The sequence below is a fragment of the Pteropus medius genome, unplaced genomic scaffold, assembly GCF_902729225.1.
Source record: "Pteropus medius unplaced genomic scaffold, Ma_sr-lr_union100, whole genome shotgun sequence".
Classification (NCBI taxonomy): Eukaryota; Metazoa; Chordata; class Mammalia; order Chiroptera; family Pteropodidae; genus Pteropus; species Pteropus medius.
The window spans coordinates 9,821,811-9,834,526 of record NW_024347788.1 but is presented as its reverse complement, the minus strand read 5'-3'; the positions used below and the strand labels follow the sequence as shown (position 1 = coordinate 9,834,526).

Here is a 12,716-nt window from a genome sequence, read left to right as displayed (position 1 = left end):
GCGAAGCCAGGGCTGACCCTTATTTTTTTTTAAACATCGCAAAGTTGAAAAGATGTACAACCTCATGGGGGCTGTGTTCTCAGTTCCTGGGTGCAGGCCCTCACTCCTGGTTTTTGCCTCTGATGAAGATGCACATGAGCTTAGCATGAGGACTCTGATCACACGCACGACGCGGCCCCCTGGGAATATCTGCGGGATGGCCAGGGCGGCAGGCAGGCCTGAGGCGGGTGATGTTCAAATCCACGCAGTTCTGATGGGCCCGCAGCCGTTCATGCCCATGGCCTTCAAACTGGTTAAACTGTAACCCACATTAAGAAACATATTTTACATCACGACCCAGTACACACACATGTGTGCGCGCGCGCACACACACACACACACACACACACACACACACACAGCCGAGGCAAACATTTCAGGAAAGAATATTTACTATGAATACAATGTACTCTGATACTTAGTATTCCATTCTATTTCATGTTTTTTGTTCATACCGTTCTAAACCCACAGTGTGAAAAATACTAGTTATAAAAGTCAATCAAATCATACTCTTTCTGAGCTATTCTGCAATTTGAGGGGCCTAAGTGGCCCCCCTTTTTGATCTCTGGAGTTAGAGAAGGTGAGTGACGAAGAGAAAAGCAGCCACTCTCTGCCCGTGGCCACCGCCGGCCCAGAGCCTCGTCTCACGAGGTGGCCGTGCCCGCCCTGCCGCCCACCCGGGACTGTGTGGGGGTCCACGAGCTGAATCTGCGACAGCGCCACGCAAGGTGAAAGGCTTTCGGTAAGGGTGAAGAGTGGCTGGCCCTCTGAGAATTCATCTTGAGGCCTGAACCTGGAAGATCCCTCTCCCTGTGGCGGGGAATCAAAGATTCTATGTCCACGTCAGACCGCAGCCGGCCGCCCACGGCCTGTCCCTGCCTCGGTCTGCTCGTTTGTCGTTTCACGTGGCTGTAACTGCTGTCTGAGCCGCCATAAAACGGTCAAGCCATAAACCGTCCGCGAACGAGCAGCTTCCCATGGAACTTCTGCAGCTGCGGGGGTTTGGAGGGGGGCGGGGGGCAGGTTTCTGAGAAGTGGGCGAGTCTGAGTGACACCGAGCCAGGAAAATATCTTTCTCCGTGTGAAGCCTGTGAGGAAGCTGAGGCCCTACACCTCCAGCCCCGGGGAGAGGCGGGCGGCGGCCTCTGCCACAGAGAGGACAGGTTCTGCCCTGCTCCCCCGAACACTGACCCAAACACACGCCTCGGGGTCTGCAGCGAGGGGGCGGCTGCACGACACTGTGGCTGCACCAAAGGCCATGGAATACACTTTAGAAACGAGCAAGTCTTATCGCAGGTGAATTTCAATTTTTTAAAAATTGGGAAAAAAATCTAGGAACACGTCCCACCAGAGCAGCGAACATGCAGGCTTTTTCGTTGTTGCTTCCCTTGTTCTAGGTTTCTGGCATGCTGTACGATCAGAGCGGAAAAAGTTTAGGGAGAAACTTTGAGCAAATGAAGAAAGGAAGGCAGGTAACTCAATAAACAGCAAAGCAGCTGCACTACAAAAAAATAATTAAAACGGCCAGTTTGACAGGGCTCATCCCACAGCCTAGGAGTGGGGACCCAGGACTAGCCAGCACTTCATTGCCTCCTCTGTAACATCTCGGGGAGCCTGTGTCCCCACAGTCCCATCTGACCGGGAGCGGCAGCACACGGTCCAGCGCCCCAGCCACACTAATGGACGGATGGAGCCACCGCCAGGCCAGCCAGAGGCCTGAGGTGGCCTCGCGCGAGCGTCCGCCCCACGGGGCACCTCGTGAAAGCTGCCGGGCAGATCCTGCCCTGGATGTTTGATGCAAGAGGCGAGGAGCCAGTCTGCGGGCGAAGGCGGCAGCCGCAGGCTCGGAGCAGAACATCTGAGTCTGCATGGTGAGGGGCCCCAAAGCAGGGATCCGCAGCGGCCGACGCTGAAGCATCACCACCAGGTGTCCTGACGATGTCACCACAGCTGCTGCCGGAGTCAGGGGGCGACAGCCTCATCTGGACCATCCCGCAAGGCCTGACCCTGTAGCCTGGGACGACCGCCCGTCTCCTTTACAACTTTATAACTAGGCCTCGCGACTGGACGTCGCCTGAGGAAGTGACTGTGCCTCGAAACCAGGAAGAATCTCATTAACATACAAGCTCCGTGTCAGGGCGCAGCCACGGGGACGGGGGCGACTGTGCCCCCCCGGGGAAGGGCGGGGGCTGCCCGCTCTCCTGCCCTTGGCCCATCTGTGCCGTGTCACCTGCGCCGCAGAGACGAAAGGGTGAAGCTCGTCTTCTCCAATCCTTCTGCAGCTGAACTTGGCCACACGACACGTTCTGGCCAGTGGGACGACAATGGGACTCTTGGAGGGAGTTTCTCAGGAAGCTTCTAGGGCTACGGGGAAGGGCCCGGCCCCGGCACAGCGGTCATGGGCACTGTCCCTTCCCGTCCTCCTGCCCTGCTTACAAACGCAGTCCCTGGCACGGCGGCACCGAGCGATGGCAGAAGGCTCACACGCTGACAAGGGCCGGACCGAGAGACACAAGGAGTCCCCAGGGTCCTCAGGGGCACCGCTGGACACTCACCTGCCAGCAGCTCCCTCCTGCCAGACTCCCCGTTCTGTTAGGAAACAGCACTTTAACTGGTATCGTTACTAGCAATTTTCCTAACCGATATCACCGTAAAACTAAGAACAAAACATGTCTTTCTAGATCTATAATTTCCTGAGGCACGTTATTCGTTCCGCAGTACGGTCCGGCCGCTCCAGCTCCTTCTCGTGCCATCTCCAGTTTCAGAGATCACCTTGGGCTTTGCTAAAGAGAGGGCCGCAGGGGACGCCACCTCCGCACAGGGCAGCGCCCACCCTCGGCGGACGCGCCCGATGGGAGCGATTTACATGTGATTGTCCCTCCTCTTGCAGAGACGATGCCCGTGTGCGGTTCCATGCAGTAAGAAAGGGAAGGAAATTCTGCACACGACCAAGCACACGTAATCATTGCTGACGTGAAGGGGAGCTATTCTAGAATCAACGCAGCCCTTCGTAAGATGATCAGAGGGCGATCCTTGGAGAAATACAATGACGCACACATATTACACATCGGTCCAAAATATTCCACGTAGCTATGAGCTAAAGAGCGCACGCTCCACTAGCCCGCCGACCAGACACTCAGCAAACAGCGGCGAACCGATGAATTCCTCTGCAGAACGCAGAACGAGCAGCAGCCACGTTGCAGCCCCCGCTCATGCTGGAAGTGACACCGAGGTTGTCACTTTCTCTCGTCACCACTGCCCTTCCCCACAGGTCAAAGCCAGTTCCGACGTGATGGTTTGAGTCACGTGAACACGCATTCCTCTCAGAGCGCACACATCCCAAATTGTCCTACTGACACCACAGGAGGATTTTGAATGGAGACAGGTCTCCACGTGACCGGGGACCCCTGGCCGTAGGCTGGAGTTTTCAGCGGCCTGGGAAAAATTCTGCAGCCAGAGCTACCAAGGACCCATGTTATGCTGTCACCCCTTCACCCACTTACCTGGAAAAGGTTAAGTAGACTTTGGCTGAGGCATGTGGGTCTATTCAGGAGAATGCCCTCCACACTTTGATGTCCCTTTCCGGGAAAAAAAAAAAAAAGTCCTACATAAACAGGGTGACCCTTTCCCCAAATATGTTTCCTTTCATCAGAGTTCACGGAAAAATCGAAACTCCAGGTGATCGGACAGATCGGTTTGTGCGTGGTGTGCACTGTCCTCTTCCCACGTGTGCCCTGAAGAAAAATATCCTGGCGTGATGCCAGAGGCTTCTCTCGTCGCGACTGTGTCGCAGGTGGCCGGCCGTGAGCGCTTAATAAATGCTCGGTACAGTCTACCCGCAGAGCTGTCCTGGACGCCGACATCGGGCTGAGAACCGGTCCCCGCCCTCTGTCCCTGGGAAGACACCACCGGAGCGGCGTCAGGACTCCTGCAGGGCGAATGTGGCCGAGTCCGCACCTCACTGCGTGCTGTCACCCACGAAGGGCGCTTTTCCTTAAATGAGCCAGGCGGTGGTCACGCTGTTTAGTTTCTCTTCCAGCAGCCCGCAAGTCCGTCCAGGCGCGGAAGGCCGACTGCCAGCACGCCCAGGAGCGCGGCGGATCGGCTCGCCGTGGCCTTCCCCGCAGCCGGCCACAGGAGGGACGTGACAGCCCTCTAACGCAGGACCATGGGACTTCCGGTTGCCGACTTTGTCTGAGTGCAGTTTGCAGAATTTAACTTAATTCTCCGGTCCTGGAAACTGGAATCGAATTTCTAGCCACCGGTGTGCATCTCAAACCTTGAGTTTCGTTTCCTTTCGTATTTAGTGCAGAATGAAACGGAACAAGGGAAAACAAGCCCAGGGGGAAAAAAAAAACTGATCAAACCTGTGGAGAGTGGTAGTAAAAATGGAAACACCTGCATTTGACCATAAATTCTATGTGCAGCTGTGGAAAAGAAATATGATTTGCTCGTTATGTTCACGCGTATAGTCCTACCTTTGTGCATTTAACGATCGCCGGTTAAGTGGCAGGCTGGGTAGATTTCTGGTCTGCGGGGAGAGAGAAAGTGACACGGTGACTGCATAAGAGTCTGCAAAGGCGTTCGGAAGGCTCCCGGGGTCAAGTGCACTCGAGCTGACCCAGGCTTAAAGCATGAGTGTAGGTTAAGCCTTTGAGGAACTAAATTAAGACACAGACAGTGGGCGGGGGACAGGGAGGGGAAGTGGTGACGAGCCGCCCCCCGCGGAGCTGGAGGACACCTGGTTCTCGGCTCGTGTCCGCAGGTGTCCGCCTGGCGGCGCCACGCGGAGCAGAGACTGCGGGAAAGGGGCAGGTAGAGACCCCGGCGCGAGGCTGTCTGAGGTAGAGGCCGGCGGAAAGTGTCTCAGACACTTCACGTGGACGTGTGTGGGATTCCGTTTGCCATTTGGGTCTAGAGCTCGGGAATTGGGCGGGAGCTAGAAATGAACGCACTCGTCGAAGCTGCACGAGCTGCAGCCGAAGCCATAGCCCTGGCTGAGGGCTCCCAGAGCATGAGGTGATGGCCGAGGGGAAGGACCCACCTCGGGAGGCGCCAACACGGACACGTGAGCCAGAGAGGCCTGTGCGTAGGGGGGCAGTGTGCCAAGGAGGGAGGGGCCAACGAACTATCAAAAGGACAAAGGAGATGAACTTTGGGGCAGGAGAATGTCGCCTTATCTTCTGAGAAACAAGTGAAAGACAGAAGGAGATAAAGGGATGATGTGGAGAGGAAGAAAAAGGCAGGTCCCAGCGTCAGACGCGGCCGAGGCTGCGATTACCTACGGCAGCTCGTGGCACGTGCTAGCTCGGGAGCCGACAGTGACACGTGTCCACCAAAGATGACTGTGGTAGAGGTGTGGGCCGGCGGTGCCCCTAACAGGCTGGGCGACCCGGTGCGTCCGACCCCCTTTTAGCGAAGAGGAGAGCCTGGGTCACCTCTCAAGCCTCCTTCTTCCTTGAAGATGGACACCTCAAAGATGGACACCTTCCTCCGAATACCCATCTCGGCGGGGCCCGCTGAGCCCCAGGGAAGCGTCACGCTGGCTGTGGCAGAGGGTGAGACAAGGTCTAGTCTCAGGGGTCTTCCACCCTAAAGAACCCGGCGGCTCCTGGTGTCCTGGTTACGAGCCCCGGCTCAGCGGAGCCACCGACGCCCCCCGTTAGAACCCAGGGGGTTTGAGAGTGACATGTTGTTGGCTCGGGCCCCGCGCCTGTGGGTCTGCAGAGCTGAGGAGGGCTGGGTTCAGGCAGAGGTGCATCCGGTCCCACCGTCCTCCCGGCTTTCATAACTGTGCCCCGAGCTTGTCCCAGGCCTTTACCTTCCCCGTGGTGCCAGCTCCCGGCACAGCAGGGGCCTCCCCGACCAGAACGTGAACGCCACTGACCCACGGGGAGAGCTCAGGGCTGCTGTAGCCAAAAGGAAGCCTTTTAACAATCTCCTTTTAATCTGAACTAGAAATGACATGTGCGCACTGGCTGCTGTCTAAGCCTCGTCTTCCAGAAAGCTGAACCTGCGGCAGAAGTTGGGGCACTAACTCCTCCTTCAGGGGTACGAGCCCGGGGCAAGTAGGACAAAGCAAGGAGAGATCGGAAGGTGTGCGCTATGCAGTTCTCTGCCGCAGAGTCAGGCCCTTATTCATTTTTAAACGAAAGGCCAGGTTTGTAAATAATTCACCGTTGACGTGGACAGATACTCTGTCCCCCCCTCTCACTGCTTAATAAATGAAGACTTCCAGAGTTCAACTGTCTTGCGTCATCGCGACGTGGAACGGGCACTTACTGGCAATCGCCTAAATAATATGACCATTTGGCTGTCAGATGCCCTGATTTTACCTGGACAGGCTGTTTATTTTACCCAGTCTCAATTTCCTTTTGCGATAGCTGGGACAACTGGCTCTGAAGCGATAACTTGCCATGGTTTTTAATTAGAAGTTGGAGCTTAACGCACGCACCTAGTACTATACTTAATGTCCTTGATGACCGGCCTGGGAGACTCACAGGAGATTCACGCGGCACCAGGCGGTTGAATGCGAATGAGTCGATTACCCAGTTTCTACGTCTCTTTTCCTCGATGCTTTATTCGCACAAAATTCTATTCTTGACTTAAACCAACGTAAGAACGTAGAATGGGGTAAAAAACTGTGACGGCAGCCTAGTTTCAAGGCAATCACTTGTTGTATTTTTTTTTCGATGCGTCCTTGCAGACAGAGGTCGTGTGCTGGTTCTGTGGACGCGCACCGCCCCTTCTGGCCCTCTGGCCCTCGCTGGGCACGGGCACGCAGCAGCGCGCAAAGCCAAGTCCTCGCCCTATTGGACCTTCACAGATAATCAGCGAGCACACGAGAAGCGATGTCCTTTGAGAAGCATTGTGTAAAAAAAACCAAACAACAAAGCAGGGTAAGGAGGAGAATGCTGGTTCCGCGTCAGATGGGGCCAGGAACCAGTGGGGTGCGGGGTTCCGCGTCAGATGGGGGGCCAATAGGAGCGGCGTCTCTGAGGGCAGGTTGAACATGCGCGTGGCCGAGAGAAGCAGGAGGGGGGATTTGGGGGACGGTGAAAAGCTCCTGAGAATCTGAGCCGGGGCCGCAGGAAATGAAATGGTCCTGAGGCAGTGTGCTTGGGTCGTGTGGGGGACAGTGAGGGCGGGTGTGGTCGGGAGCGGAGTGACGGGAGACGCTGTGGCCTGACCGTCTGTGTCCCCAAATTCTGATGTTGAAACCTTATCCCCAGTATGACGGCCTTTGGAGGTGGCATTTTCCTGCAGGGTCCCAGGGCGGAGCCCCCATGCATGAGATGAGTGCCCCGGCCACAGACCCAGAGGGCCCCCTGGCGCCTTCTGACGGGCGGGGACACGACAAGCAGACGGCCCCCTGTGCGCCAGGGAGCGGGCCCTGCCCAGACCCCGATCTGCGGGGCCTCGCCTCAGACTTCTGGCCTCGGCACTGCGAGCCACACTTCTGCGGTCTTCAAGCGCCAGCCCGTGTTCGCCACCGAAGCCCGAACGGACCAAACCAGGAGCAAGGCCACGCAGCCAGGCGACGAGTCCACAGACATTTTTATTTCCTGGCCTAATACCGCCCTACGCCCTAAAGTTGTTGCGGCTCGCTCAGATTTCTTTCCTCACACTCGGCAGGTTCAACGGCAGGACACGTTCAGGGACGATGGCTGGGAACCGGTGGCCACACGCTTCAGGTGAGCCTGGCCCTGCCTCTCTCGTCTCGCACCTGATGCTGCTTTGTCGTCTCTGTGCAGTGCGGCTGTGTGTGTGCGTCACCTCGGCTCCGCGGCCTGGGACCGCGGGCTCCTCCCGCGGGGTTCCCTCTGCTTGGGCGACCATCCCCCCCCACGCGGCACCAGGCTGCCTGTGCTAAGTCCCCACAAAGAACGCTGCCCTCACGATGCTAAAAGGTGACACAGGCTGCCCAGTTCCCCCGCTGTGCGTCTTTGGACCGAACACGGTGCAGACACGGGCATCTGCAGCTTCACGGTCTGGGGCCGAGGGCACAGTGGGTCACACCTCTGTCACCAGACACTCACTGGTGGGCACCGGGGCTGCAGAAGGAATCTCTCGGGCACTGCCAGCAGGTCTAGCGGCCCGGGCCTCAGTGGGTCCACCAGGGAAGTCCCTTGCGAGGGGGACTTGCGTGTGTCAGTTTGACTGAGCTACTGGACGCTCAGGGAGCTGGCAGAACATTCTTTCTCTGGAACGCTGAGGTGTCACGTGTTTACTCTTCTTCACAGAACCCCAAGGTCTGCCACTCAAGGTCTTAGGAGCAATGGAAATCTAAGAACACAGAGAAGCTGACTCTTATTTCAAGTAACGGAAGAGAAATGAAATGCTGTCCCGCGGCTGCTGTCACCAGGATGGACACGGCCCCCTCCTGCCTCCTTAAATTCCCTGAAACAGCCAAAGCAGGTCACCTGTGCTTTTCAGTCAATGACGAGGCAGTTTCGCTGTTCTTTTCGGGTAAATAAGCAATGATTCATTCCGAGACTGTGATTTTGTCGTTTTAAAGATAGGATTGCAGTTCCTTTAGGATTGTGAGGGACGTGTTCTTATTTATACTAATATTAAATGCTTTACATCCACCACATTATTTTCTCGACGGCCTTATGATAGAGTACTTACCTAGCAGACATGGGGGCAGGCGACCACCACCAACGACTGCCTCATCGGAGTGAGTACACGGGCTAAACCTAACGGACAAATGAGAAGCATCAGACTTAAGATATGACAATTACTTTATTTCCCAAAACTCCTTATCAGATGAGACAGACAGACCAGAACGCAGTGACGGCTTTCACGCACAGACCGCGGGGCCTTAGCCATGCAGGAGGCGGGGAACCGCTCTGGGCCACTTCACGATCCACCTTCTCCAACGTGTGCCCCGGCCGTGGCCCCACCTGCTCTGTGCCTGAGGATTTGCCATTCTGGATGCTCCGTTCCTCTCTGAAGACCCGGGCTCCCGTCTGGCATCCTTTTCCTCCAGCCCGAAGAACTCCCTTTAGCATTTCTTGTGCTAAAATGTTCTTTTTTTCTGAAAATGTCCTGATTTCACCTTCATCCTGGAATGTTAGTTTCTCTGGATACAGAATTCTGGGCGAACAGGGTTGGGTTTTTCCTTCGGCACCTTAAAGGTGTTCCACCGTGTTCTGGCCTCCATTGCTTCCAGTGAGAAGTCAGAGAAATTTTGAATTATTGTTCTCTTGCACGTAGAGTGACATTTTGCTTTGACCACTTTCAAAATTTTTCTTTATTTTTGTTTTTTTGCAGTTTGACTACAATATGCCTGGGCAGGTTTATTTTTACTTATTCCGTTGTTTCACTGAACTTCTGGTATCTATAAATATTTTCCACCAAACTTGGGGAAATTACAGCCATAATGTTTTCAAAAATCTTTTTGGTCCCATTTTCTCTCTTCTCCTCTGGGATTCCTATTATTCATATGTTAGCCATACGTGCTCAGGAGAGAAGCCATAAAAACAGGAAACCCACCCAGTGCCAGTCCCTTTGTCTGAGTACCAACTCCTTTCCAGAATCGTCCTCGTTATCCTCATGTAGTTTTTCTACTCCCCAGAATTTACAGCTGCTGTTGTCCACGGAGCGTCCATCTGCTAGAAGGTCCCCTGGCTACTACCAGCAGTGAGGCCTGTTCGGGGTATTTAGAGGAGGCCATGTGATAAACTTCCATCACGCCACTGACTTCCTTCCTGCCTCCCACGCAGTTCCTCCAGACGGTGTAAAAACAGGGCTTTTCTACCCAAAAAGTCCTAAGCCCAGCAGCGGTCATGCAGAAAAGGATTCCTTCTGTCATTCTCATGGAAATATGATGGAGTAAATTAATGAAAGTTTGTAAAATAGCTCTGAATACACCCAGTCCCGAGTCCACCCACTCTAAAGTCAAAAGGATTAAGATTCCAGAAGAATAGAGTCGAAAGGCTGAGGTTAGGCTCAGTTCTTCTGAGAGCCAGCTGTGTGGCCTGGGACAAGTTACTTCCCTTGTCTAAGCCAGGGACAGACAAGGAAGCCACTGTACCCCACACACACTCACCTCAGAGGCCGATTATATAGCCCATGGAACGTGTTACAGAATAATACTATGCTACTGTGACTCCCTGAAGTTCAAAGTCTGATTCTGGTCCTGGGGCCTGGCGTGTAGTGCGGGTTCGTGTAAACATATGACGGAACCAGGTAAATCTAACCACGTCCTTTCCTACAGGGTCTAGGGGGCTCTTGAGAGAAGTGACCACCCAACTACACCCCAAAGGGAAGAGGGTCTGCTTTTCTGTCCTTTAGAACTCAACGCGGAAGTCATGTGTTCATTACATCCAGAGTGAAATATGATCCTAACGGACCGGTGTCGCCAGGATGCAGCCCAGGATGCCCCTTCCCCCGGCAGCCCCTCGGAAAGCCTTTAAGGGGAAGCACGAGCCCATGACCGGGAAGCCGGACAGTGTCACTTAATAAATAGGGAGCAGAAAGGGACTCAGCAAAACTGTGACAGATGTTCACACCAAAGGAAAAGCAATCGGAGCAGTGAACTGAGGACTAGGCAGGTCGCCACTGTCCCCGTGAGAGCTCGGCACTGAGCTGGGAGAGGAGGTGGGGCCAGGTGAAAGCTGGGGCCGGCAGGTGGGCTGAGTGGAAGGTAAGCCTCTTGTATAAATAGAGGCCTGGACACAGGAAAACTAGAGGCCTGGTTTGGAAGCCACCAATCAACATGCCTGGGCTTGGTGCTTCCCGTGTGAAATGAGTTAAATAGTGCCCACCTCTTAAAGTCGTACAGCTGTTTTCCGAAAGTCACCCCTCTCTGCCTCCTCATCTTGTGACTGCCAGTCTGTCTGGCTCTCAGCAGAATGCGGCTGCAGGTGAGCAGGGGGCCGCTTTGCCATTGTGTATCCCGAGCCTGGAACCCTTTGAGGCCTTAATGAATCTTGGGTGCACGAATGAATACGTGAGGTGAGGGTGACAGGAGCCGATGAGCTCGAGGCTTGCAGAGGGCCCAGCGCCCTGCGCGGTGGCATCTGTCACTGTTACTGTCACCACCGCCCCCTCCTGTTGCCCGTCTGATCTGTTGCATAAGGCGGTGATAATGGCCCCCAAATGGGAAAGCAGGAAGCACTGATTTTTCAAGAAAGTCATCCTTCTGGAGGACAAGGGCAAGACCTGAAGGATTCACCAGGAAACTCGCAGAGGCAGCCCTGAGGGCTGATGAGAACACGAACCCACGGCTTCGTGCTAACCAGCCGTGTGACCTTGAGTAAGTCTCTCGACCTCTCCGAACCTGTTTCCCATCTGAGAATTCAAAGGGATTCACTAGAGGCTGCATGAGATCCCTTCTAACTAAACGTCCTGGGTCTCCTCATACTTGACTGCCTCCCGGAAGAAAAGCGAATAAACGGAAGAGGCAGTGGGGAGGTTCCAGAGCGAAACACTGTAGTCAGTTCCCAGGGACGGGACTGGACAGCCCCTCCCCCCCGCCCCCCAGGGATGCGGAGACCCAGGAGAGGTCTCAGAAATCCTCCTCTGCCTTCGTGGGGAGCAGACTGCCTGGCTTTGAACCCTTACTACCAGCAGCTTCACACCCGGCTCTCTTCGCATCCTTAAATGACCCTACAAGGTAGGCAGTATAGGGCCATCTGTGTCGTCTCCATTTTACAAGGGGGGTGAGGAGCAGAGAAAGGTCACAGCCGAAAAGCGACAGGGTAGGGAGTGGAAACCAGGCATGCCTCCCCCACACTCCCTCTGCTCCCCGAGATGGGTGGGACTTCCCACTTAGGGGATCCCAAACCTTTCGATCATCAAAATCAGCGGGAACATCTTGAAGAGGGTCCAGGGCCTGCCCGGGTCATCCCATCTTTGGGGGTGCTACCCAGAGATCTGTATTTTCCAAAAGCTCTCAGGTCCCAGGGACACGCAGCCAGACCGGAAACCACTGTATTGTACTGGGCTGCGAAGCCACCTGGCAGGTTGGAAAGCCGCCCCGGAATGTGTAACACCTGGACCTGTCACTTTGAACGTCACTCCCCGTGCCCCGCTCCCCGTGGGGCTGCGCCCGCCCGAGCGGCCGGCGCGGCTCCGCAGCGCCCTCTGCTGGACACGCCGTGAAACCTGCACTGCGACCAACTCCCGCCACGGGGAAGCCTGGGGGCGTCCCGCCGCGGCCCCCGCGCCTTCGCAACAACGAAGGCTGTAACGCCATACCCCACCACGAGGTGGCGGTGGTTACCACTAATACCTGCCGACTGAGAAAACGCAGTGATCACGTTCTATTATTAGTGAACAAACGAACCAACAGTTTGCTTTTCGTGAAGACAGTCCTGGCCACACACTTGGGGGAAAAGCACTTTCATGGCTGATTTAGTAGTTTTGGGCACGACTAGGTTAAGACTTGCTTCCCTAGGAGATGCCCAGACTTTATTCACCTCCCATTTATTCCCCAACAGGTATTTACTGAACGCCTAGTAAATACTAAGCAACGTTATAGTGCAGAGCAAGTCGACAAGTCTCGGCGGGGTATTTATCGTCCAGCGATGGGGACAGGCATGAAACGCACACACGAACAGATCCACGACACTTACACGCGGCGGTGAGTGCTCTGAAGGCGAAGTACCAGGTTTCGAGCCCCTGTTTTTGGAAAGATGGTCGAGGAAGGCCTCTCGCTGGAGCTGCCT

The 12,716-nt window shown here is 55.2% G+C and overlaps 1 long non-coding RNA gene across 1 annotated transcript; it reads left to right on the top strand.

The window, feature by feature from the left end:
• Nucleotides 1-6,820: 6,820 nt before the first annotated feature.
• On the top strand, nucleotides 6,821-11,450 carry LOC120614400 (uncharacterized). Its single transcript, XR_005655968.1, has 3 exons — nucleotides 6,821-6,938; nucleotides 7,675-7,733; nucleotides 8,283-11,450. It is a non-coding gene; the product is annotated as an uncharacterized LOC120614400 (long non-coding RNA).
• The last annotated feature ends 1,266 nt before the right edge of the window (nucleotides 11,451-12,716 follow it).